Raw genomic sequence first — 24,041 nt, 5'->3', positions numbered from 1 at the left:
TTCCTGTTCCACCGGGCTGATCTGCCTGGCTGCAGTCTGCGCTTCTGGTTCCATGCTCCTGCCAGCAGACAGGGCATGGAGAAAGGGCCCTCAGCCATGACTGGGGTGTGACCTCTCAGCTCCCTCCAAGGGGGGTGTCGTTTCCAGAGGGGTGGCAGGATACAGCTGTGTAAATATTTCCTGAGGGAGCCTGACCTGATGGCTGTCCCTGTCACTAGCTGGCAGAAAGAATGACTTTGTCTTGGTGAATCTTCTGGGGAATGTGCGCGCTGACATGCAACAGGTTTATGCAAACACTTGAATTGTAAAATGACCCGTAGGTGCAGTTCTTTACTAGAATGAAGATAAATGCTGAAGATTTGCTGTGAAGGACCAGGGTGATCTGCATTCATGAAAGTAATTTATCGTGGTCAGACTCTTTCTCCCAGGTGAGAAGATTCAGTTGATTAAACCCAGTGCATCTTGTTTCAAGGCAAACCCTCACTTTAGTGGCTATGAGTTTGTGCCATGAGAATTTTTCTTTTTCAGGTGAGTTTTGTTTTTCCTTTAGCCATTTTTTTTTCTTGGAGAATGTTGAACTGCGTAGAATTAGTCTGACACTTTTGTTTTATACTGATGAGATCTGTTGTCTTGCAGTAATTCCTACCAGCACAGGCAAGTGCTTTGGGTTTCAGTATCTGAACTATCCACATACGAGCTGGCAAGTTTGAGGAAACCTTGTGCATTTCATGGTTATGGCACAGACATTTCTTCCTACACGAGTTACCTGCATTTGAAATGTGCCTGACAGTTTTCAGCACGGATTTGGCAGGTGTCAGTGTAACTCCTTGCATATGGGAGATGGAATAGCAGGTGCTGCCTTGTGCAATAGAGTCGGTTTGAAATGATTTAGGGTCCAGCTGTGATCTCTTTTTCAGGCACATGTTGCCTCTTGTGGGAATCACCAGCAGATGAGACAGATGTGCAGTCACAGGGAGTCATAATTCTTTGTTGTCCTGCCTTTATGGGATGGCAGAGTGAGGCTGTGGAGGTGAGTGTGCCTAATAAATGTTTGCTCCCATCTCTGCAGGTGATCTTAATTTCATTTTGCATCCATCTCCTGTTGCCTGACTTGATGGAAATCAAGGCTGAGTTTTGTTCTACAGCTTTTTTCCCATATGCTTCTGCTTCCTTGCACTTTACAAAGTCTTGTCAAAGGGCGTGAGACAGGTGCTGGGTTCTTGCTGTCATTAGGATCAGGCAGATGCATTCAGGAGTTCAAGGTGAATGCCAGAACCTCTTCCTGGTAGAGCTATTACACACTCTCCCTTGGAAAAAGGGATGGATTTGTAAAGAGCTGCTGAGGGTCAAGGTACACGGTTCGGGGTGATGGTGGTGCCCTCGGAGCACTGGATCTGAGCACAGGAATTAGCACCAGGTTGGGTGGCAACAGGAAATCATTCAAATAGATGAAAGGATAGGTGATGCAAAGGTAAATTCCACTGTTTGTTACCAAATGTCACACTGTGTGGTGAGGACTACTTCACAGCTGCTAAAATCCAGCCCTTTTTTTTCTGAGTAATTGGACTTTTGGAACTTGCTGCAGCTGCTATAGTTGCAGGTGATGCTTATGAGGGTCCTGAAGTGGAGTCAAACCTTTCTGTGGGTGCAGGTAATGCCTGTGCTTTAGTGGAGGGAACTGCTGGGCATGAAACCCACCAGTGTGTGATACTGTCACGTCCCGCTCCGATGAGGGGGGCAAGTGACTCAGATTCGCAAATCCCCAATTGGAGCGGACAACAAGTCTCCAAGTTCAAGCATTTATTAACTACCTACAATGCACTAATTGAACACATGATAATTGGCCAAGTACAGAGCAAGTTGTGGTGAGCAATATAATATGCTTTGCATTTCTTAATAGAAAAAGGAAAAGAGGGAGATAGAGGGAATGGGGGAATACAGATCACCGGTCTGGGTTCCTGCGCTGATCCCGCCGGCGAGGGTTCCAGGAGGCGGCCGTCTTCTCCGCTGGCATTCGTCTTCTTCGCTTCACTGCTTTCTCCAGACGGTCGGGGGGGCAGGGAGAGGGGCAGAGAGAGAGAGAGCCCTTTCTTCCCCCCTTTGATTTATACCCATTTTCCTTGGGTCCGTCCCCTAGGTCGACCCACATAGCTACGTATCCCATGTACAGGGAGGGGTAAGGTGTTTCATGGGATGATGTCATTAGCATGATCATGACAGCCCTCGTTAGCATATTGAGGGGTGTCAACTTTAATATGCATTTTGTGGATAATGAAGCAAAGTTCATTCACCGGACACATGGCCCTTGAAATTTGCCCAGGTGCCCCAGGGCAGAGCCGTCCTGTCTCCACAGGGCTCTCTCCCCCAGCTACATCGGGCAGCGTTATCAGCTTGGGCCTCCACAGAATGCACCCTGGGACTCAGAGTTTTGTCTTGCGAGTGTTTGAGGCATTTCTTCAATCAGCCTCAACTTTTGCTTTCCCAGGTTGTTTGTCTTAGTTTCTCACAGGCCTGGTTTCTCGTCTCTCACAGATACAAGCAGGGTGTGAAGGCGGGCAGGGGAGGTCTGAGGCTGCTTCTCTCAGGTGCCGGATGATCCAAGGCTGTGGGGCCAGGCAGGGCTGGATGATGCACAGCCAGGTGGGTTAGAGTCTGGGTTTTCCCTGCATTTACCCTTCCAGCTGCTTGGTTTTAGGCTGAGAACTTGGGCCTGTTCTGCAGGTTGCTTTTATGCAGCAGCAGAAGGCGATGGTGGTTCCTAGTGGATTTAGTAATTAAGTGGACTTCTGACAGTTGTGGCACACTTTCTCTGTCCTCCAGAGTTACTCCCCTGAAATGTATTTATCAGATAAAATGTGAAATCTAATGGGTATGTTTGTAGCCTGCAAGACTGCTGTTAATCGTAGGGACACCATTTCGTAATGTAGATTATCTCCCCCGGCTGGGAGATTGTGATAAACTGGGAGGACAGACCAGACTAGACTTGTTCCCAGGGAATGAAATGGCTTTATTAACCTTCGTATTTATAAACTGCAGGCGTGAGTAACAGTAATAATAATATCCTAAAAGTTTTTGGACGGGTTGGGAAGTAATCAAGTAGGCGTATTTTGTTGACACAATTTTGAGATGAACGTTCTTGTTTTCTAAAACAAAAAGTTTCACGATGCTGATAGTGCCATTTGCAATGTAAATACGGAGGAGGGGTGTGTGTGAGAGAGAGCAAGACTGAGTCTGAGCTGACAGGAAACAAAATGAACAAAATGTGTCCCGGAGAAGAGCATGTTCAAGACGCTTGTGTCCATTTGCCACAGGAGAGGTTTCCGGGTCCCCTCTGGCACTCTTCCCTAAGAAGTGACCCTACGTTAGCCGTTGACCTCCACGGGGACTGTAAATGGCCCCACTCGCAATGCTTGCTGAGAGCCCTTTGGGAGCGGGTGACTGCGAGGGAAGAGAGAGGGTGAAAAAACTTTTCATGAACTTGGCTGGAGTTTTATTTGAAATGGGGCAACAAGTGTTAAGGTATAAGGTGTCTAAAATACAAGGTTTACAGACGAAGTGTTACAGGCAGCACTTTTTAGAGTATGCAAGCACTGTTAGCCATACGTTAACCAAACTGAATAGGGCTGGGGTACCTCACTGTCAAATCTAGAATCAACTGAAAATGATGTGCACATTTAGAGCTCTCCAAAAACTTTCTCTAGCTTTGAATGGGTGAAAGATTCCTAAAAGAAAAACATGCTCTTCTCTGCAAGAGCTCAGTGTCTGGGCTAGATTTTGACTTCTGCTACTCTGGTTCAGAATTCTACATTTTAAGATAAGATTTAAGAAATATCCTCTCACTGCTTGGGGGCTACTTCTAGCATTAGAGTCTGGATTTGTCACAGGGACACTTCACCCTTTCCCATGTTCAAATCTTTCTTCTTTAAACCTGGGCTATTGAAAAAAATTACAATTCATAAACAACATGACAAGAGATCTTGAGGCCTTTTCTGTGTAAGACTTGTGAGTGCCCAGCGAAAAAGAGGAAAAAAAGAAAAAATTACTTCAAAGGTAACCTCTGGCTGGACAGTCTGTCTTTGCCATGTGGTATCATACCGGCTTCCTTTGTAAAGCGCTTTGTGATCTCTGAATGAAGACTTATTTTTGCCTTGGGTGGTAGATCCCGCGTCTCTTGCTGTTCTTTAGTCTGTTATGAATTACTCAGTAAATGGGTAGTGAAGCAGAGCTGATAGATGTAGAAAATTCTGGAAGTCTGAGGTCCCCCCGAGTATTGCGCTTCCTCCTTATTTGCAGCCTTCCCCTGACCACATCTGTTGTTGGAGATGATCAGGGCTGAGCCTGCAGCAGTCCAGCCCATCTGCCTGCTATTCCTCACCAGTGTTGTGCTGCATTTCTCGGGGTGTTTCTCCTGTGCATTTTTTGAAGGTTCTTGCCAGGCGAATGACACAGTTGAGCAGAAGTCCACAAACCAGTGCACAGAGTAATGATCTGCTGATGGTAATTCCTGGGAGAAGCGTGGAGGAGGCGGCCTGTTGATGTCATTTCTGTATCCAAGGGGAGAGTAACACCAGGATGTCCCGTGGGAGTGCAGCATCTGTTGCCAAATCAAGATATTGCTTGAACAAGGTGTTTTGGGGTGCAGTAAAGGTGTCCCTGTTCTGCCAGACAAAGAGGATTGGTTGTTCCACACGCGGCTGGCAGTGAGCCTGCCCACACATGGCCCCCACTCACACCTCCCGATCTGCTGTGGCTGCCCAGTGCTCAGTGTGGTTTGTCAGTGGCTCTCAACTGCAGAGCATCCACCCTCGCCTTGGTCGGTGTGCTGTCCCGGGGGGTGAAGGGCAGCACTAGTTATGCACCGTGGGAGCTGCTTTTTCTTTCCTGTTATGAGATGAGCCACAATTTTGCTTTCTTTCCTGATACCTGGGCTGCCAAAGCAGGCAAAGTATCGACCTTTCATTGTTCGTGTCAGAGCTGATATTCTGACATCTCTCTTCTGCTGTTGGTTGCAAAGGCCTGGCACGAGGTGGGGGTGGCGTTTCACCGGGTGCTGTGGAAAAGCAGAGATGGAGCCTCTCCTAGAAGCTTTCTCAGCAGAAGAGCGTGGCGTAAGAGGATGGAAGGAGCCTTATCTCAGCTCTGCAGAAGGAGCTGGACGCTGTAACATGGCATTAAACTGTTTTTGTATTTCACAGAGTACTTACACCTGTGCCAAACAACACTGCGGGTTTTTCTTGTAATAGCACAGTTCAGCTTTGGCAAGAGGAAATGACGTTCCTTTTGCCACCGGCCTGGCCAGAGCCTCAGTGCCAGCGGCTCATGGCAGGGCGTCTGGGTCTGTGTCTGTGCCCGCAGGTGCTCCCCACGTGGGGGCTCATCCTGACCCGGGTCACTGAGGCTGGGTGCCTGTGAGGGTCAGCACTACCTGAACAACAGTGGGCTGGTGGTTTTTAGGAGGGGTGTTGTTACACATCATCTGCTGTAAACAAGCGTGCGGAAGAGACGCAGGTGTGAAGCGCGAGGCTTTGCTGGAAAAGCAGCTTGTGTGGTTGTGTGTATGGAACTGTGCTTTGTGCCCCTTGAGAAGGTGAAGCACTGAGTCATTTCTGACTCGTCTTTGGCCTGTAATTTTGGGAAGTGGGGCTTTGGGTCTTGAGGGATGTTCTGCAGGACTCTTGGATATCTGTCTCGGTCTGTTTCCCTGAGGGACTGGTTTACATTATCTCACAGTCAGCGAGGATTGATTATGGTAGAAACCAGGCAATTTCCTTTTGACTTTAATAACATATTCTTACGACAATCTCGTGGCCTCTTATCTAATAGTTCTGAAAAGCTGGTTGATGTCTATCACTGAATGGGCTACGGACCAAAACTGTTAATTTGGGTGCTTGGAAGACGTGTGTGTAGCTCCCACTGTGGCCCAAGGCAGGTGGGGAAGGGGCAAACAGGCACTTTCCCATGCAGCTCTGCCCTTAGCACTGACTTCTGCTGGCTATGAGCTTGCACACTGTCTGTGGCAAAACAGTCTTCCTGGGAAGACTCACCCAGGTGGGGAGTTGTTTCCTTGGTTTCTGTGTTCAGCACCTGGAGCACAACAGGGTGAAGATCTTGAGATACAGAAACCTAATCTAAGTGGGTTTGGGAGCGTGGTGCTGGGAAGGCAGTTTCCTTCCAATGTCTTTTTCTGCAAGTCAAACTTCTGGGATTTTCTCTGGCAGAGGGATCTTGGTTTTATTGATGGGCAAACACGTGTACACGCTTGCATTTCCTGTCCTGTTTGTAGCTCAGCAGGGATGTACGGCGTGCCCGAGGGCCTGGCACGGGGCTCTCTGGGATGCCACCAGCCCTCCAAAACGGGCCACATCTCCCCGGGGACACGGGCATAGTGGAGGTGGCCCCGCAGACCCTCCCCAGCCCGCTCCTCTCTGCTGTCTCCTCCAGACCCCCCTGCTTCTGATGGTGAAGACCATGACCGTGTCCTCACCCGGGAAGACATCAAGAAGCAGGGGCTGCTCCTGATCGAAACCAATAAGAAACGTGGCAAGAAGTAGCGATTGCTCCACGCACGAGAGCTCTGGGTGCCCCAACCACCCCTTCTGCTCTGGAGGCCCTCAAGCACCCGTTGTACCCTTTTTCTAAATACAGCAGTTATTCTTAGGCTGAATAGAGCAGGTCTTTGTCATTCCTCCGAAGCCCATAGCAGACCTGGACCAGGAGCTCCTCAGTCACTTCTGTCAGGCAGAAGCAGCGGGCTCAAGCCCTGAGGGGAGCTGAGCTGGGTTTGGAGGCAGCCCCCTCCCCCTGCCCCTCGCCCAGCTGCTCTCCCCGCAGACATGGGGCTGGGCTGGGCTGGGCTGGGCTTTCCCAGGCAGAGCAGAGCTGGGGGCAGGCTGGCTTTCTCCCCCTTGGTCCTTCCTGGGACCTCTGCTCCCCCCGACAGCTCTGGGAGCCCCGTGGGCTGGTGTCTGCCCCAGGCAGCTCTGGGGAACCGTGGGGCAGGGGCTGAGGCCTGGACAGGTATTGGATCTCAGGGGGGTGTCTTCGTGTGCATGTGTGGAAGCAGAAGGGCAGGGGCTGCCTGGGAAAGGGAGAGCCACAGTGGAGGTGAAGCCCCTGGCCCGGGCTGTCTGACCTGGCGTGGAGTCCTCGTGCCTCTTCCCTCCCCTGCCCCCTGCACGCACATTGTGCCACTCGTCCCCCTGAGCTCCGAGCGAGCGTTGGGGACAACCTCTGGGCTGCAGGGAGGTGCCTGGAGAGAAGGGCTGCCCCGAGGTGCCCCAGGCCAGCAGAGGAGGCTGCAGCAAGCCTTTGGCTCCAGGTGGGATCCCCAGCCCTGCCCATGGCTCACAGACACCCGCCCTGCAAAGGCTGAGAACTGGGGGCTGCTGGTCCCCAAGTGCAGCCAAGGCTGGGGGCCGCTGACAGGGCCCCGTGGTCCCCGCTGGAGCCCCTGGAGAGCGGCACCTCCTCCAGCTCCGCGGGGGCCATCAGCACCAGCGCGAGCTTCCCCCGCCCTTCCCACCTGGCCCCTGCGCTTCGTGCTGACGTCACCTGGGACATCACCGCGGGGCAGAACGGCTCTTTCTGCCCGGGCTCTCGGCAGACTGGCAGCGCACCCCAGATGTTCATGGTGGGTTTTGTGTGGCTGCAGGGGTGGGGACCGCAGCGCCCAAACACAGAAAAACTTGTGTGTTTTAAAGGAAGCTCCAGAAAGACCGTCACGTGCCAGTGAACGCATCGAGCGGAGCTTCCCCCGTTCGACAGCCGTCTGGGGGGCGCTTGGCAATTAAAGAGACCCCAGAATGACACCCACCCCCCAGCCCTGTCCCCTTCTCCCGTGCCCACCACAGCCACGCCGTGGGTCAGGGAGTCCTCTGCTGCCAGGAGCTGCCCAGCCATGGCAGGGGAAATCTGAACCTCCTCTGCACACCAGGGGCCGAGCAGACAGCGAGGGGCGGTGCTGGACCTCTGACACTGCGCCCGCTCAGCACACCCGGGGTTTGAGGAGCCTCAGCCAGGCTGCGCTGGGCAGGCCGAGCTCAAACAGTGCCGGTGAGAAACCAAACCCCTGCCTAGCGCCCCCCGCCTGCGGCCCGGCCATTGCTGCTGGGGGTGCGGGCAGCGCGGACAGCACGGTCAGGGGCGGGCAGCGCCGCTTCAGCCCCCTGGAGAGCGCCCGGCAGCGGCAGGTGTAGGTGTTTCTAGGCGCCAAGTCCGTGTGGAACTTGCATTTTGGGCAACAGTGAGATTGAACAATGGATTCGTTTTCTCGGTCCTTCTCAGTATAACTGGGCCTGTGGATATTTTAGTGGATTTTGGAAAGATGGAGGTGAGTTGTCTCTAGGGAATGCTGCTGTCAGACTCCCAGCAGGTACCAGGCATTACCCTTCAGACACCATCTGCCAAGGTTCGTAGAGATCTGGTTTAGAGTCTGACCTGGGATGTCTGTGAAACACTTTAATCAAGGGAAGAGTGTAATGGCTTGAGAAACAAGAATTAATGCCCTGGCTGCTGCTGGGGGTAAATAGGAAGGGAATGTATAGAAGTGTCAGAACTCTTTTTGGTGCAGGAGGAACCCCGGGCAGTGGTGCCGGGATCTCTGTGATCGTGTGTGTCTGGGATATACCCACGGTGAAGTGATGCTCCAGACCCTGGGTTTCTGCTCTTGGTAACACATGACCGGCCGCACATGTACCAATAGCAGCCAGGGGTTGTTTTTATGGTATACTCAGCATTTGGGATTGCTGGTGGACTTTGTATGAAATGCGTAAGTGCAGATGTGAAGGGTTTTGCTTCACAGGCGAGAGCCTGGAGCCTTTGCTGTGAGTTGGCAGCGCTGTGATTTCTCGTGTCCCTGGGCAGAGCCCGGGGTTGAGAAGAGCCCCGCTGCTGTGCGGAGCTGCAGGCGGCCACACAGGGGACAGGGCTCTAGAAACACGGTGTCAGTACATAACACTGGGTTTACTTGTAAAGGTCAAACCCAAGGTTTTTCCCCATTAATTTTTTTTTTGTTTTCGCTTGATTTTTTTTTGTTTGTTTGTGTGTTTCAGTGTACTTAACCTATTTTAAAGCAACAAATGAACTGTTTTATTAGTAGTTGTTTAATTAGTAATAGGTAACTGAACTCTAAAGAACAGGCAGATTTCCTGGCAAACATAACCTTGTTCTTTTGCCACCTCCTCTCAGGAGCTGTGCCCGTAACCTCACAGTTTCACCCAAGATCAGATACCACCCTCCCACCTAGCAGCGTTAAGGCAACTTGGTTGTTTAGCCACGAGCTGCAGAGGAATGCTATGGCTGTGTCAAACCTGATCAGTTTTAGTTTCCAGCACTGTAAAGTAAGTTCAGCTGGGGTCATCTTTTAGCAGACACCTGAAGTATGATTCAGACTTGCATTTTTGGGATATTAAAAAGAACCTTTTAACCGCTCTGCACCCAGTCCTGTCCTGGTGCATCTCACAGCCCTTGGCTTTTCCTGTTGCCTTATTGACAACACAGGCACTTTCAGACTCTTTATCCTGCCTGTGCTTTTTCATTTAACATCTCACAAAGTCCACTACCCTCAATGTCACTTCCAATTGGCATTTGAATTTAAGGTGAAATCTAGACCTTGTAAGGAATAGGTTATTTTGTTCTTCTTCAGATGGTTCTGTCTCCTATGCAGTGTGATTCACTTTGGCTGATTCATTTATGCAACCTGACAAAAATCTCCTGGTTTTTTATGGATGGCTTCTCCGAGTGTCACACTGAATTTGCTCAGTCGAACAACGTGTATCCACCAGTGAACTGGAGAGGAAAGCGCCAAAGCTAGACGGGGAAGCCGTCCTAAGATGATACTTTCTTTCCTACTTTCCTCCTTCAAGATGGAGGCTTTTTTCCTGTTACTTGTGTTTCTGTTGTCCTGTCTGTGTATGTGCCCACATCGCATTGCATTATCCTTACACCTCTGCCTCAGACTGGTACCCCATTGACCTCAGCTATCTGTGTGAGACGGGCCTTCTGTCCCCAGCATGTTAAATTTAGTTACCTGTTTGTGGCCACAAAAAAAAAAAAAAATCAAAAAAGGATTAACTCTTCTGGCTATCAGTGTGAATACTTCTATACATAAAAACTGCCATTGCCTCCGGTGGGAAGAAGCCTCCATGCATCTCAACAGAGCAAAGAGTCAAGTCAGTAATACCAGAATCAGGTTTGGCTCAGGTCAGGTGGTTGTCACAGGGTCTGATGGTCACTGGAATGTCCTCTGATCCCCTCCAAGACATTAGGTATTCACTTAATGCTGGTGGTGGCAGCAAAGGGCAGTGGGTAGAGCATCGGATAGGGGGTCACAAAGACTTGGGTCTGTGTCCCCCTCTGCTGTCAGCGGGTGGATCAGGGCAGTGCCACTTGACCTGAGTGTGCTTACGTGTCAACCCCAGCATCTACAGAACTCATGTCTCTCAGGAGAGGAGGGTGTGGGTGCTGGGAGGAGCACTGTGGTTAATCAGGGCACCCCCGTCTCGGAGCAGTGGGATCCCCAGCTGGGGTTTGACTCACTGGCTCCAGGGGAAGGATTTGATCCTGCCCTTCAGAGTGTTCCCTCTTTGGGGAAGAGGCGGTGGGATGGACAGAGAGGTGTTGGATACCTGCTGTGAGCTGTATTAGGGGTGTGCTGGGTAAGTGAAGACCAGTGTGTCTGCGACTGGAGGAATCTCCCTGCTTTGGCTTACCTCAGCCCAGGCTCTGCAGGGAGCAAGGCTACGTGGAATAGTGGTGTGTCACCACTTTGTAGCCAGCCGCCTCATTTAGTGCAATAAGATCATTTATTTTGATGCATAATTACATGGCTTGATACTTTAGTCAGCAATTAACTAATCCTAATGGGATGTAAATTAATTAAGAACACAGTTTGTCAAATTCAGTTTGCTTTTACCCAATTCCACTCTTCTGGGAGCAAAATGGAAGACATTGGCCCCAACCCAGGATGGCAGTACTGTCAGCATGAGGTCCACAGCCAGTGCTGGCTACAAGGCATAGCAGAGCTCTGGGGGTGGGTGTTACACCTTCTTGTTCTTAAGAAGTTGTTCTTGAGAAGAGGTGTTCTAGGGGAAACTTTCTTACGAGAAGATAGCTGCTTATGAGAGATGGATCGATGACCTAATACTGAGTAAAGAAGGGAATTAAGAGGGGAAGGAGAAAAGTGCAACAATCCCCTTCCATATTTAATCACTGCACAAAAACCCAGCCATTGTAGGTAAAATCTGCCTGGCCAGGAGACATCAGAACAATGTTATGCTTTATTCTTCCATGTATCATTTTGTTATTACAGCAAACCTTTTCTATATTAGTGTTTCCTATGAAGTTCAACTCAGATGATAGTATCATGTCCTAAATGTGGTTCCTATGCAGCAAGAGTAACTACCAGACCACCTCAACTCCAGCAATCTCAAGATTACACTGACAGGGTGTGAAAAAGATAGAGGGGGAAGAAGAATTTTCTGTTTCACCGCCGGGGAAGTGGGAATATAATATGTTCTAAACGACATGCAGCGAGCAGCGTCATGGCATGACAATATTATTTTGTCTAGAGCCAGGGTAGGACGTGTCTTACCAAACTTTACCTCTTTAAATGTTGGGTGTGTTGTCCAGATGAGTAGTGACAGTTAATGGAAAGAGGGAGTGAGGCACATGTTAGGTGGGAATGACTTACCCTCCTGGGAATGCTGATCTCTGGTGATGACGGGAGGAGCCCACAAACCCCACCTAAACTAAACATCCCAGCATTCCGACAGCTAACACGAGGGGAGATGGAGGCCTCCTGCCCACGTACACTTGCTTACCCCTCAGGAAAGAAGGGGTCAAAGTGGGACAATTGAAGCAACAGGATGAATGGAAGAAGAAGCCTGTTTCGGAAGCAAATGCAGATAGGATATTTCTGCTCTACAGCTACTATTCCAGAAATACCTGTGCACTCTCACCCCTGGTAGCTTGTCTGTGTGTCATATATTAAATGATCAAAGCAATGCTCCCACATTTCATGTGGAAAATCGTGAAGGCAATCAGCACACACAGAGCTCAGTGAATCAGATGTGTCCTGGATGCACCAGGCATCCAGCAGGCAGTTGATGTGGGTATGAACAGTGATGTTTTGTACGGGATTTCTGGGCATCAGGCAGCCTGCTTAGGGCTTCTGTTCCAGCTGAGCTGCTGGACACAGAAAATCTCAGACAAAGGTCATATTTCTTTTTCTGTTCCAACAGTTTTGTAAAAGGCTGGCCATATAAGGCATTCTAATGTAGGACAAGATTTTGTAAAATAATTTAATATCCTTGTATGCTAAAGGTCCCTTAATAATTTAGTTTTCAAGGGACTGGTTTCCCTGATTGCAGAGCCCAGCATTAATCTGACCTTTTCTTATTCTTCATTCAATAACTCATCTATGGAGGCTCTTCTTGCAGTGTTTTGTAGGTGTCTCTTCTTATTTAATCTGTCTTCCAGATCAAAGCTCTTCAGAAGGAATTTTCCATGTTAGTTGTGAGATAATAAAAAATAAAGTAAAATAAAACTTTTTATTTTTTTGTTTTTTTTTTTTGTTTGTTTGTTTTGGTGAGCTTTTGACTTGGTAAACAGAGAGAAATGCTGTTCATTTAATAATCAACCATTCCACATTGGCTATGTCATGTGTGTTGTTGACTTCGGTCTCTAAAAATAATAGGCTCTTAACAAAAGTCTTTTCATGTTTAGATCATTTAAAAGGGCTCACCTGTGTAGATAGAGTAAGCCTGTCCCACAGGATTTGCCTCTGGTAGGGCTCTCTTTCAACTTCCTTGCTGTCTATTCACATGAAATGTAGGAGTTTCACATATTTAAGGCCACATCTACACTAGAAAATAATGCAATGTGAAAGGAGAGGATCTGAAGAGTAACAGTTGGTGCTAAGGGTACAACATTCATGCTGTAAGTATTCTGGGGGATTTAGCTTTAGCTGGGTCACCTGGACTGAATGCCCATGGGCACCTGGTACTTTTGAGTACATCCTCCAGGGCAGTTTCATCCAAACCCAGCTCATGTGCTCCAGGACCCCTCCACAGTAACATCCCAAGTGTGGTAAGCAAGGACAGTCAGGAAAACCTCCCTCAACTCTCTTGCAGAGATTTACCCCATCCAGCCAAATGTCCTGCTGAGCAGATACGCATACTTATGAATGCATACACATACATCGTCCCACAGCCTTGTTTCCACAGGGCCCAATCTAAAAACATTCATTTATCAGCTCCACAATGAGGCTGACTAATTCTGCTGTCCCTTAACATCTAGCCTGCACCCAGAGCGATGAATAATTCATCCGCTTCCAAGATCTGGCTGATAGAAAGCACTACTGGCCTTCCAGCTTATTTTAGAATTAATAGGTCCTGTGGATGCTATCTATGTATAGAACATATACAGATAGAAAAGCCTCTGAATGAATATGGAATTTCACTGAAACAATTCTTTGTGTTAAACACAATTGTATTGGGATCTCTGGAGTGCCTCGGATAAAAATCTCCTTTTAGCACAAGTATCCTAATCTTTCGGGACAGCGTACTCTAATATAAGTCCTTCTTACATCTATAGCATCTTAAAAAATAAACCTCCTCAAATTCCAACCAAACAAAAAATTAACCAGAGTGAATTCCATTTGGTCCTACCCCTTCTGAACTGAATTGAGGAAAATTGATGGATCTTGAAAGTAATATACTTTTATTTCTCCTCAGTCCTTTGTGAAACACTTCAGTGCACCCACAGCTTTACAGTCATAACGAGTCATAAAACTCAAGTTTTATGGTTTGGCCTTAACAAAGCATATTTAAGGTTAATTAGCAATAGTCGCCTCCAGCAGACAAAACAAAAATTTGCATGGGCGGAAAATGGATACACAGTCCTTTGTTGGTGGCTTGAAAGCATGCTCACCTGTAACCATTAGCATCAGCTTTGGCTCTTTGCACCCATGGAATAGCCAAGAAAATAATAAAAACACTGCTACATATATTTGATCTCTTGGTAAAAAAAAAAAAAGCATATTTAAATAGTTCTCTGCCTAGGGAAAACCTTTTCGTGTTTCTATGTGTTTGTCTTTTTACCTGCACCTGGCCAGGTGTATATTACTGCATGTTTCAAACTCTCATTTGAACACGTGCTGCCCACCAAAGAACTTCCAGATGCTGTGTCACGGCATGTCCTCGATACAACACCGTGTGTTGTGCTAGGTCCTGCAAACACATTTGTCAGTAATAGGAAAGCTCCCTCTCTTTCTCCTCTTCCAGTCTTTCCATAACTCCCAGACATGTGATCTGTGTTAACAAGCTTACGACGCAAAATTGCAACTTTTTCAGTTCAATCTTGTAAACAGGAGGGAGTTGGACTGAGGTCTTAAAACGATCCCCAGACACCCTAATGCATGCTCAGATTTTCAGATTGCCAAGTACCCACCCTCCTAACAAACCCTTCAGCCCCTTGCTCCAGAGTTTCTGCCCAGATTTAGGAACTCAGCTCTAGGCTCTTACTTTGGAAAATTTTCTTAACTCTCCTCATAGACAAGTTGGCTAGGCTCTCTCTTTTATCAACTACAGCAATTCCCTTCTGCCTAATTCTGACCACTTGTATTTGGAATTGTGTTCTGACTAAGTGTCTTCAGACTTCATTTTGGATGTATTTGTCTGTTCCAGGTATCTGGCCATTGTTCACCCACTGAAACCACGCATGAATTATCAAACAGCAACCTTCATAATCGCCTTGGTCTGGACTGTCTCCATACTTGTAGATATTCCATCTGTGTATTCTGCTACTGAAACGGTGTTATTTATAGTGAAAAACCAGGAGAAAATATTCTGTGGTCAGATTTGGCCAGCTGACCAGCAGATGTACTACAAATCATACTCCCTCTTTATCTTTGGCATTGAATTTGTTGCACCTATCATTGTGATGACCTTGTGTTACGCCAGGATATCACGGGAGCTCTGGTTTAAAACCGTACCAGCATTTCAGACAGAACACATCAGAAAGAGGCTTCGATGCAGAAGAAAAACTGTTATGGTACTGATGTGCATCCTGACTGCCTACGTTCTCTGCTGGGCACCCTTCTACGGCTTTACAATTGTCCATGACTTTTTCCCCACCATCTTCGTGAAAGAGAAGCATTATCTTACTGCTTTTTATATAGTTGAATGCATTGCTATGAGTAACAGCATGATAAACACCATGTGTCTTGTAACTGTAAAAAATAACACCATGAAGTATTTCAAGAAGATCATGTTACCGAGATGGAGATCGACATATAATGGAAGCAAATCTAGCTCTGATTTCGACCTGAGAACAAGTGCAATGCCAGTCACAGAGGAGGTAGACTGCCTAAAACTGAAATAAATTTTCTGCAGTTTGAATCTCACATATTTCGGAGAGGGGCTAAAGAGGAAACAATGCCTTCTCAGAAGCTTCTCTCTTGTCTGTGGGAATACCCACCGTTGGTGAGAGCCCTCTAAAAGCAGCCTACTATGTATTTCCACCAGAACTCTTTTCACTGGACTGCTGTATAACCCCATAACTCTGACTGATGCTGTGCTTCAGTTCACCCATCTGTAAATCTGGGAGGTAGATACTCATTTTACAGTTGTTTAAAATTTAAGATGAACAAAAAAAAAAAAAATCTATGAATGCATTAAAGCATACTACAATGATGTAAGAGTTGATTGCTGATCCTAGCAATGATGCCTCTTTGTTTCTTCTTAAGAGAAATCTCTTAACCCCTTGGAGCTTATCTTTTGTACCTTTAAGATATTTGGTGTCCTTTTCCTTCTGCTCATAAGAGGAAGGAAGGCAAAAAAAGCCCATTTTGCTTCATGTCACTCTTTATCTTCTCAGTTTACCCCTCATGATTAAGCTCCTCAAAGTCTACAGATCACCAGCTTTCTATGGTCCAATGTGCAGCATGCTCTTATGAAAGGCACATTCTCTACAAAGGTAAATACTGCTTCACAGTCTAGTGAAAACCTCATCTCTTCCTGTGACACCTTGCTTAAAAATATTCTATCAACATTCCACTCTGTAGTTTTATGTAGAGTGCTGACTCTGTTTATTATGTATTTGGAAATGGCACAGCTACATTTTGAAGGGATGTTACCTTCTCTCACCTCCAGGCTATGGCCAACTTCTGCTGCCTTGATTCGCTGAGCTCTTCAAAGAATCAATCACAAAATCACAGAGGTGGAGAACAGCAACTCCAGATTGTCTAGTCCACCCCTCGGCTCAAGCAGGGTCAGCTAGAAGAGGCTGCCCAGGACTGTGTCCAGCTGGGCTTTGACTGACTCCAGGGATGGAGACTCCACAGCCTCCCTGGACCACCTGTGCCAGTGTTCAACAGTCCTTGCAGTAAAGAAGGGTTTTCTTATGTTCAGATGGTATTTCATGGGTTTCAACATGTGTTTCAGCTTGGTTTGCAGAGGGACCCATATAAAACTATAGCATGCTAGTGGGAAGAAAAACACCCTGCTGAACCAGATCTAGACATTTTACCAAGCCTGTGTACAACTTCAAAATAAAGTACAAGTAGGGCCAAAATAGCATAGAGATCTTGAGATGATCTGTCTTTCTGCAACCAATGGAGACAGACTCTAGGCTTCCACAAGCCAGTCAGTGGTTGAGTTGAGTAGCTCATTGTCTGGTCAAAGGTGAGGCAACAACTCAAGATGAATTGTGCATTGCTTCCCCCAGAGCTGTTTTTACTATTCTGATTTTATGCAGCTCCAGGATGGGTGTATCTTAACTGATAACTGTGATAAAGCAGGTGACAGTAGCACTAATACCTACTCATTTAAACTACACATAAGATATCATGGACTTTTGTGTACTGAAATCGAGTCTTTTCTACCGTGATGACAAATGCTTCCTGTTTTAAAGTATGTGGTACCACCTACTTTTGGAGTAAATGGCTTTTGTAAATAATTTGTCTATTTGTGTACTTAAAGTGAGAAACAAATCCTGCTAATAAAAGAGTAAACATGGAGTAAATATCAACATTGTGAACTATGTTTTAGATTTTCCCCTTAGCCACAGTTTTCCTACTCAAGTGACTAATGTCAATTCTCCCATTTCTGCTAAAGAAAAACTACCAGGCCGACCAATTAAGTTTAATGCAAAAGGATATTCAAATCCATTAAAGTGCTTAAATCCTCTCGTCATTAGCTGCTCTTAAAATATACACGTTGGAAAGGGTATCAAAATTTCCTCTGTTAGGCAAAACAATTACTGAAATCATTCTTCAAAATGACAGATTAGAATAGGGGTAAGTACTAAATCCATTTGTTTCCCAGCATGCCAAAGAAATTTAAAGGACCAGAGAGTTGCAGTATTCCATCATCAAGAGGCTTAACCTTGGAGTTTCTCTTGAAATCTCATGGTTTCTTCTGAAACTGCACCCATATTTATCTCCTGAAACCTGCAGTAGTTATTGGGGATTAGCTAGCAATACTACCTGTTATTAGAGTGTCCTGATATTCCTTTCACCTATTTTTCCTAGACTTTTCCTGGTGCGACAAAGCCAAACAAATCACAATTTTCCACACCTGGAAATCTACCTCAGGCTGAGTTATTAAAAAAATAAAAAGCTCATCCCCCACCAAGCAATATAGTGCCAAGCAAAAACCGGGGAAAGAATTGCTTTACATTTCTGGAAATCACTTTGAGAGCTCCAAGAGACCTCTTCTGGTCTGGCCTGCCCAGTGTTCTCAGACATCACCACGTCCCTGTCCCTGAGAAGGGCAGTAAAGCAGCAGCTGCCACAGCCCATTTTGTGGATTTAGGTTTTGGGGTCCGCAACATTGCTGTATTTTGACATTTTGGGGTCTTCTCAGCAGCAAAGCAGTGTTTCAGCCTGAATGACTGGATAGGGCAGGAGAAAAAACTGTGCTTTGCCCTCAACTGCACTTGTGAGCAGCATCCCCAGAAAGAGGGGGATTCCCACCCAGGAAGGGTGGCAGTCTCCTGTTCCCTGATCAGAGTAGCCAAGCAAGTCCTTAGCCTGTGTCTGCACCAACTCCAAACACCAAAAAATGGTCACGGGCTTCACTTTCAGGGACCAATGTCTGCTCCTAAACTGAGCTCCAGCAACCAGGGGCCCAGGCAGCGAGCCCAAGGACCTTGCATGGGAACAGAAACCCCATGGAGGATTTTTGTGCCCACAGAACTGATTTCATCAAGGGAGTAATGGGGTACATTACCTAGGGGTACCTACATTGGCCAGGGCCTGCCTGCCACCCATGACTACAGTTAAATGGAGAATTTAGAAGACTCTTAAAGTCACTTAAAAACTCCCTTTAAGTGCAGAAGTGTGCAGCTGGCCAGGTCCTGACCTGAGTGGCTCCCTCAGGCAGCAGGGAACAGACAGTCCAACCAGAGTAGCTGAGGGAGGGGGCCAGACCCCACGCTCCATATAGTGAGTTGTGCAGGAAAAACTAAAAATAACAGAAAGGCTTTTTTGTACCCACCCACACAACTCAGGCTAGGGAGTGTGGGTGCCAGTGGGTGCTCCAGAGATGGGTGCTCCCTTGGCTCCCTCTCAGGTGGGGGCTACCCTGCTGCCTCCTGCCTGGCTGCTCCCTGCAGAATGCCTTCACACTTACACTGACTGGCAACATTCAGTGAGGGAATTGAATGTGGATCGCACCTAACTGAAGCTTTGCTTGCAAGAGCCATGCTTAAACAGAGAAAGAAAAGCACAAGCTGGAAGGCAGCATCTGTCGCAGAGGAGAAGCAGCCCCTTCCAGCACAAGCTCTTACACGCTGGAAGGCACTAAAAACTGCAGCGAGACCTCCACAGCCATCAGCTGCCTGCTGTTTGCTCCACTGGCACAGCAGCAATAAGGACTTCACCACGCAGGAACTGTGGGATGTGTCAAGGACAAGCAGTAGGTGGGGGTGAGGTATCATCCTCCTGAGAGCTGTTAGCAGGGTTTAGATAACCATGCAGTGAATAACCAAGTCTCAGCTGTGGCTTGCTACAATTTTTATTGCTAAAAGCAAAAATGTAGTGCTATCATGCCTGATTCTAGCTCAGCTGTCCTCCTGTGGCACAGCTCCCAAAACCATAGGCTTGTTTCCTTCTGCAGCAGCTCCTCCAGGGATAACTGAAGGTAAAATCCAGTCCCTGCTCCTTCACACTGGCTCTCTGAAAAATAAAAAAAAACAGGTGTAACTAAAAACTAAAATGGTGACCCTGAACATCTAAGAGAGGATTAAGAAAAAGCAGTTATTCTCAGCAACAGGCACTGAGAAAATAAAGTATGTATTTTAATAAAGCAAGAGCAGGAAAAGAAACTCCAACCATTGCCCCTCTGCCAAAGGAGGATGGCCTGCAAGACCCCAGAGTGGGTCACAGTAGCCAGGCCATGAAATTTCCCTGAAGACTGACTCACTCACTCAGCAGCTCAGACTTAACTGAGCTCCTTCTTTTCTGAGCCTGGCAGCCTTTCCTGTGGCAACAGCACCCTCCAGCTGCTGCCTCTGCAGCACAGCATCATACGCCTACTGCACTGCCCTGGAAACTGCACCACCTCACACCAGATACCTTGGTGACAGGGACATACAGATATTCCCAGGATTCCTGGGCCTCCAAAAAGTAGCAACAGATGCTCCAGCTTTTGTCACTCAGGCACCTAGGCACTTACCCATCACTTCTGGTGTCTGAATTCTCCCTCGCTCCCTGTGTCGGCAGGGCTGTGACCCTCACTGGGTGCTTGGGCTACCCCCTTTCAAAACACTGGATATCATCTGCGCTGAAAAAACAACACCATTAAGCAGAAGCAAGCAGAATTGAGATAAGACAAGAAACTACTCCCTTGGACTCACCAGAGATCCTCTTCTCTCTTACGCTCTGTTAGGATCCTGTTCTATAGACTCCACCCTAACACACGTTGCCAGGAACAGTCCCCAAACCACCAATGAGACGGGCAGCACTGCAGCTTCCAAAGTGACCTTCCTAATACCATCCAGAGCAAGAGAAGGAGGAACAAAACCTGATATAAAGCCACCACAAGAATCCTGAATAATAAGAATCAACACTGAGCACGAAGTTGCTCAAAGCACAAAGTCACCTCCCTCAAAACCAGGACTTGGTAAAACTGACAGAAGAGAAGACACAAGATGGTCACAGTCCCCAGAAAAAGACACCCCTGAGCTCAAAAGACCACCAAGGAACATAAAAAGCCCATGTAAACTCATCAACCTGCTCACCCGCTGGTTCCAAAAGAAAAACATGGAAGGTAACAGACAGAAAGCATGCATCACAGAAAACATGTTGAGGCACAGCAATAAAATCTGGGGGTGTAGCATCCCGAAAAAGCCAAACGCTGAAGCGCTCCAAAGACACACAGTGAAGTGCTCCAGACAGCAGGGTGATGAAGGGCTACTACAGGGCCACGTGTTGAAGAGCTCCAATAAAAGACAGGTGCGGAAGCGCTCCAAAACAGCGAGGCAGTGAAGCACTGCTCCACGATGGTGCCATTAAGCACTCCAACATACACCAGGCATTGCAGAAATCAAGAAAAAAGCCACAGGGTGAAACACCCCAAAAAGAGCCATGTGGTGGGTGTCTCCAAAAAAGCCCAACAAGGCAGTGTTCCCCAAAAGAACAGGTACTGAAGGACACTCTCCAGGGCTCCCTGGAGAAACACTCCGAAAAATCACAGGTGATGAAGAGAGCAGGAGAGTCAGACAGTGAACAACCCCCTAAAGCAGGGTGGTGAAGGAACCCTCCAGGAGGCTGTGATGAACAAGACCTGGGTGGCGCAGTGAAGGACTCCAGAAAAGCCAGGTCACACAGAGAAAGGCTACTCCAGGGTGGCATGGAGAAGGACTCCCAAGAACAGCTGGGCAGCACAGGAAGGACTCCAAGAAGACTTGGGTGGCACAGTGCAGGACTCCCAAAAAGAGGCAGGCAGCGTCATGCAGGCCTTGTCAGGGGTGGCACAGTGACAAACTCCAAGAAGAGCCAGGAGGGACAGTGAAGAGTTCCTCCAGACTGGCATGATGAAGGACCCCCCCAGTGTGGCCTGACGAAGGACTCCTCCATAAGGGCCTGGGAGGACTCCTCTGGGGGACAATGATGAAGTACTCCAAGAAGAGTCCGGTGCACAATGAAGGACTCCTAACGGGCAGCATGGTGAAGGGCTCCTCCGGGGAGGTGCTATGAGGGGCTCCTTTGACAGAGCACAATGAGGGGCTCCTCTTGGGGCAGCACAGTGTAGGGCTCCTCTGGGGCAGTGTGACAAAGGCTCCAAGAAGAGCTGACAGAACACTGAAGGGCTCCTCCAAGACTGCACATTGAAAAGTTACTCCAAGTGGCATAATGAGGGGGTCCTCTGGGGCGGTGCAAGGAGGGGCTCACCCAGCGTGGTGTGATGAAAGGCTTCTTCAAGACAGCGCAGTGAAGGGCTCCTCGAGTCTGAACAATGAGGAGTTACTCTGTGATGTGGGGCGCCTCCAGGTTGGCATGATGAGGGGCTCCCTATGGATCTGCGTGATGAAGGTGAAGCGCGGAAACAAACTCTACAACTCAGAAAGAGTTATAAAGCAGGCATGTTTATTCCAGCCGGGGTGCAAGGGGATTTCTTCACAAAGCTTGCACACCGTCTCTGGCAAGTAGCCAGATATTTATTACAAAAAACCATACATATTCATTTGGAAGGGCTGGGTTATTACAATTAGTTCGGGGAATAGGTGTGATTCTTAGAATTATTCAAGGAGAGAAGTATGTGGTCCTCTTGCAGTGTCCTGCTGTTAAGCAAAGTCCAGATGTCTCCTTCCTCTTCATTAATTTTTCAACTTGGCTTCCTGTGCATGCTCTCCGGCCCTTCGGTTCCTCTCCAGGTTATAGAGTCGGCCTTTTACCTGTTTGTTTTGTTAATTGGAACTTTTGTGTCTGTTAAGATGTCCCAGAAAGTAAGTCCTTTAGCTGGTATGTCTCCCCCTTTATCTCAAAGACAGGGATTAGTTTACTATCTATCCTGTTTTCTGTAAGAATGTTATCTACTTAACATTGCCTGAGGGCTAGGACTCCTTTAGCTTTTTTTTTTGCTTTCCTCATATCAATTCCCCCCTTTTCTTTTACCTGTGCAAATTCTTTTGCTATATCATGCCATTCCCTTAAAGGGTTTTGGCCAAGTATGCACCTACAGTCCCTACCCATAATCCAACCATGTTGATAATCAGTGTCCATCCTTTCATTGGAAATATATAATGAGCCGGTTTAATGTTGTGTACAGGCCCATCCAGACCTCGAGCTCTGGTCCCTAGGACCAATTCCCGCAGCTGTTTTTGTAGGCTGATAACATAATTAGTTACTATTTCATTCCCAATCTAAATGGATGCCCCCCGCCTGTATCATATATGGTTTCCTATATACTATTTCAAAAGAACTTAATCCCTCCTCAATTCTGGGTTTGGTCCCGATTTTAAAAAGTGCTAAAGACAATGATCGAGGCCAAGGTAATTCGACCTCCTGACCTAGTTTTGTAATTTACTTAAGTGATTCATCTTCTCTACTTGACCACTTGCTTGTGGACTATATAGAATATGCAACTGCCAGTCTATTTGTATGATCAATGCAAGTAATTGTTTTAACCATTTGAACCTTAGTAACCATGAAGTAAGCTTGTTCCATATTTCTTCAAAGTCTAAAGAAGCATTGTCTTTTCATATCTCCTGCAAAATACTTAATTATTGCAATATTATTCCTAAATCTACATTTATTTTTCCTGTTTCACCTATGTGTGTACAACAACTATAATTCACAACTGTGCTCAATCCCCCATGTGAGGCCAACATCATGTTTCACTGTCAGCACTTCAGATTGAGAAATTATTTCATTCAGTAACACTTATTACTTCTGCATGGGAATGCATCTGGCCAACCTGAGAAGGTATCTGTTAACACTAATAAGTACCAACACCCCCCTTTTCTTGGGAGTTCAGAAAAATCTATTTGCCAGTGTTGTCCTGGACTATTACCTTTCACTATAACTCCATTTTTAATTTTACTTGATGTGTTTGGATTGTGGTTTTTGTTTTGTTTGGGGTTTTTTTAGTAAACAGCATAGTCATCTTACTGGTTTTTCAATTTAACTGCTTGTATAGGGCATCTGCTCCCCAATGTTTTCTTATGTTCACCTAAATGTAACTTCTATTGTATGTTGGAAGGCACTGTTATTTGCCCATCTGGAAAATAAACCCATCCATATTTTTCTTTATTACCCTTTAGATCATTAATCAATTTTTGATCCTCCTTTGAATATTTAGGTTTCAAATCTGAGTTTAAGATTGAAAGTTTTACCATCTGGGACCAAAGCTAATGCTATGGTTGCCATTTCTGCCGCCTGTCTGGCCTTTCAATCTGCCAAATTATTTCCAATTTCCTGTTCAGTGTTACCATTTTGATGCCCTCAACAATGCATGATGGCTACTTTTTCAGGGAGTTTTATGGTTTCTAGCAGCCTTAAAATTTCCTCCGCATGTTTTGTTTTCTTTGTGCTGTGAATAATCCTCGTTCTTTCCATATGGCGCATGAGCATGTACTACTCCAAAAGCATATTTCTAATCTTAACCTTTTTCCCTTTTGCCAGTTCTAAAACTTTGGTCAAGGCAATTATTTCAGCCTTCTGAGCAGAAGTCCCTACTGGCAACGATTTAGTTTCTATTACTTCGTCAGTGGTGATCACAGTGTATCCTGCCTTACGGTTTTCCCTGTTTTATGAAGCTGCTTCCATCCATGAACCAGGTGCCTTCAGCATTCTCAAGTGGTTCTTCTTTTAAGTCAGGTCTACTGGAGAAAATGGCTTCCATGATCTCCAGACAGTCACAGGTTAAAGGCTCTGATATGGTCCCACTGAGAAAAGAGGCTGGATTCACAATGTTCGTGGTTCATAATTGGCACCAACCTGTCATTCCAAGGAAAGTTTGGAGTTCTTTTGCCATTCTGGGTTCACGTGTGCGACAGATGGCCTCTTTCCGTTCTCAGCTCTGTTGTTCTTCAGGAAT

The 24,041-nt window shown here is 47.0% G+C and overlaps 1 pseudogene; it reads left to right on the top strand.

Annotated features, from left to right (window-relative positions):
• The first annotated feature begins 14,644 nt into the window (after positions 1 to 14,644).
• On the top strand, positions 14,645 to 15,381 carry LOC141955720 (prokineticin receptor 2 pseudogene; annotated as a pseudogene).
• The last annotated feature ends 8,660 nt before the right edge of the window (positions 15,382 to 24,041 follow it).

Source organism: Athene noctua, unplaced genomic scaffold (genome assembly GCF_965140245.1).
Source record: "Athene noctua unplaced genomic scaffold, bAthNoc1.hap1.1 HAP1_HAP1_scaffold_471, whole genome shotgun sequence".
In the NCBI taxonomy this organism is placed as follows: Eukaryota; Metazoa; Chordata; class Aves; order Strigiformes; family Strigidae; genus Athene; species Athene noctua.
Note: the sequence above shows the minus strand (reverse complement) of the source record. Positions and strands in the feature narration are given on the sequence as shown.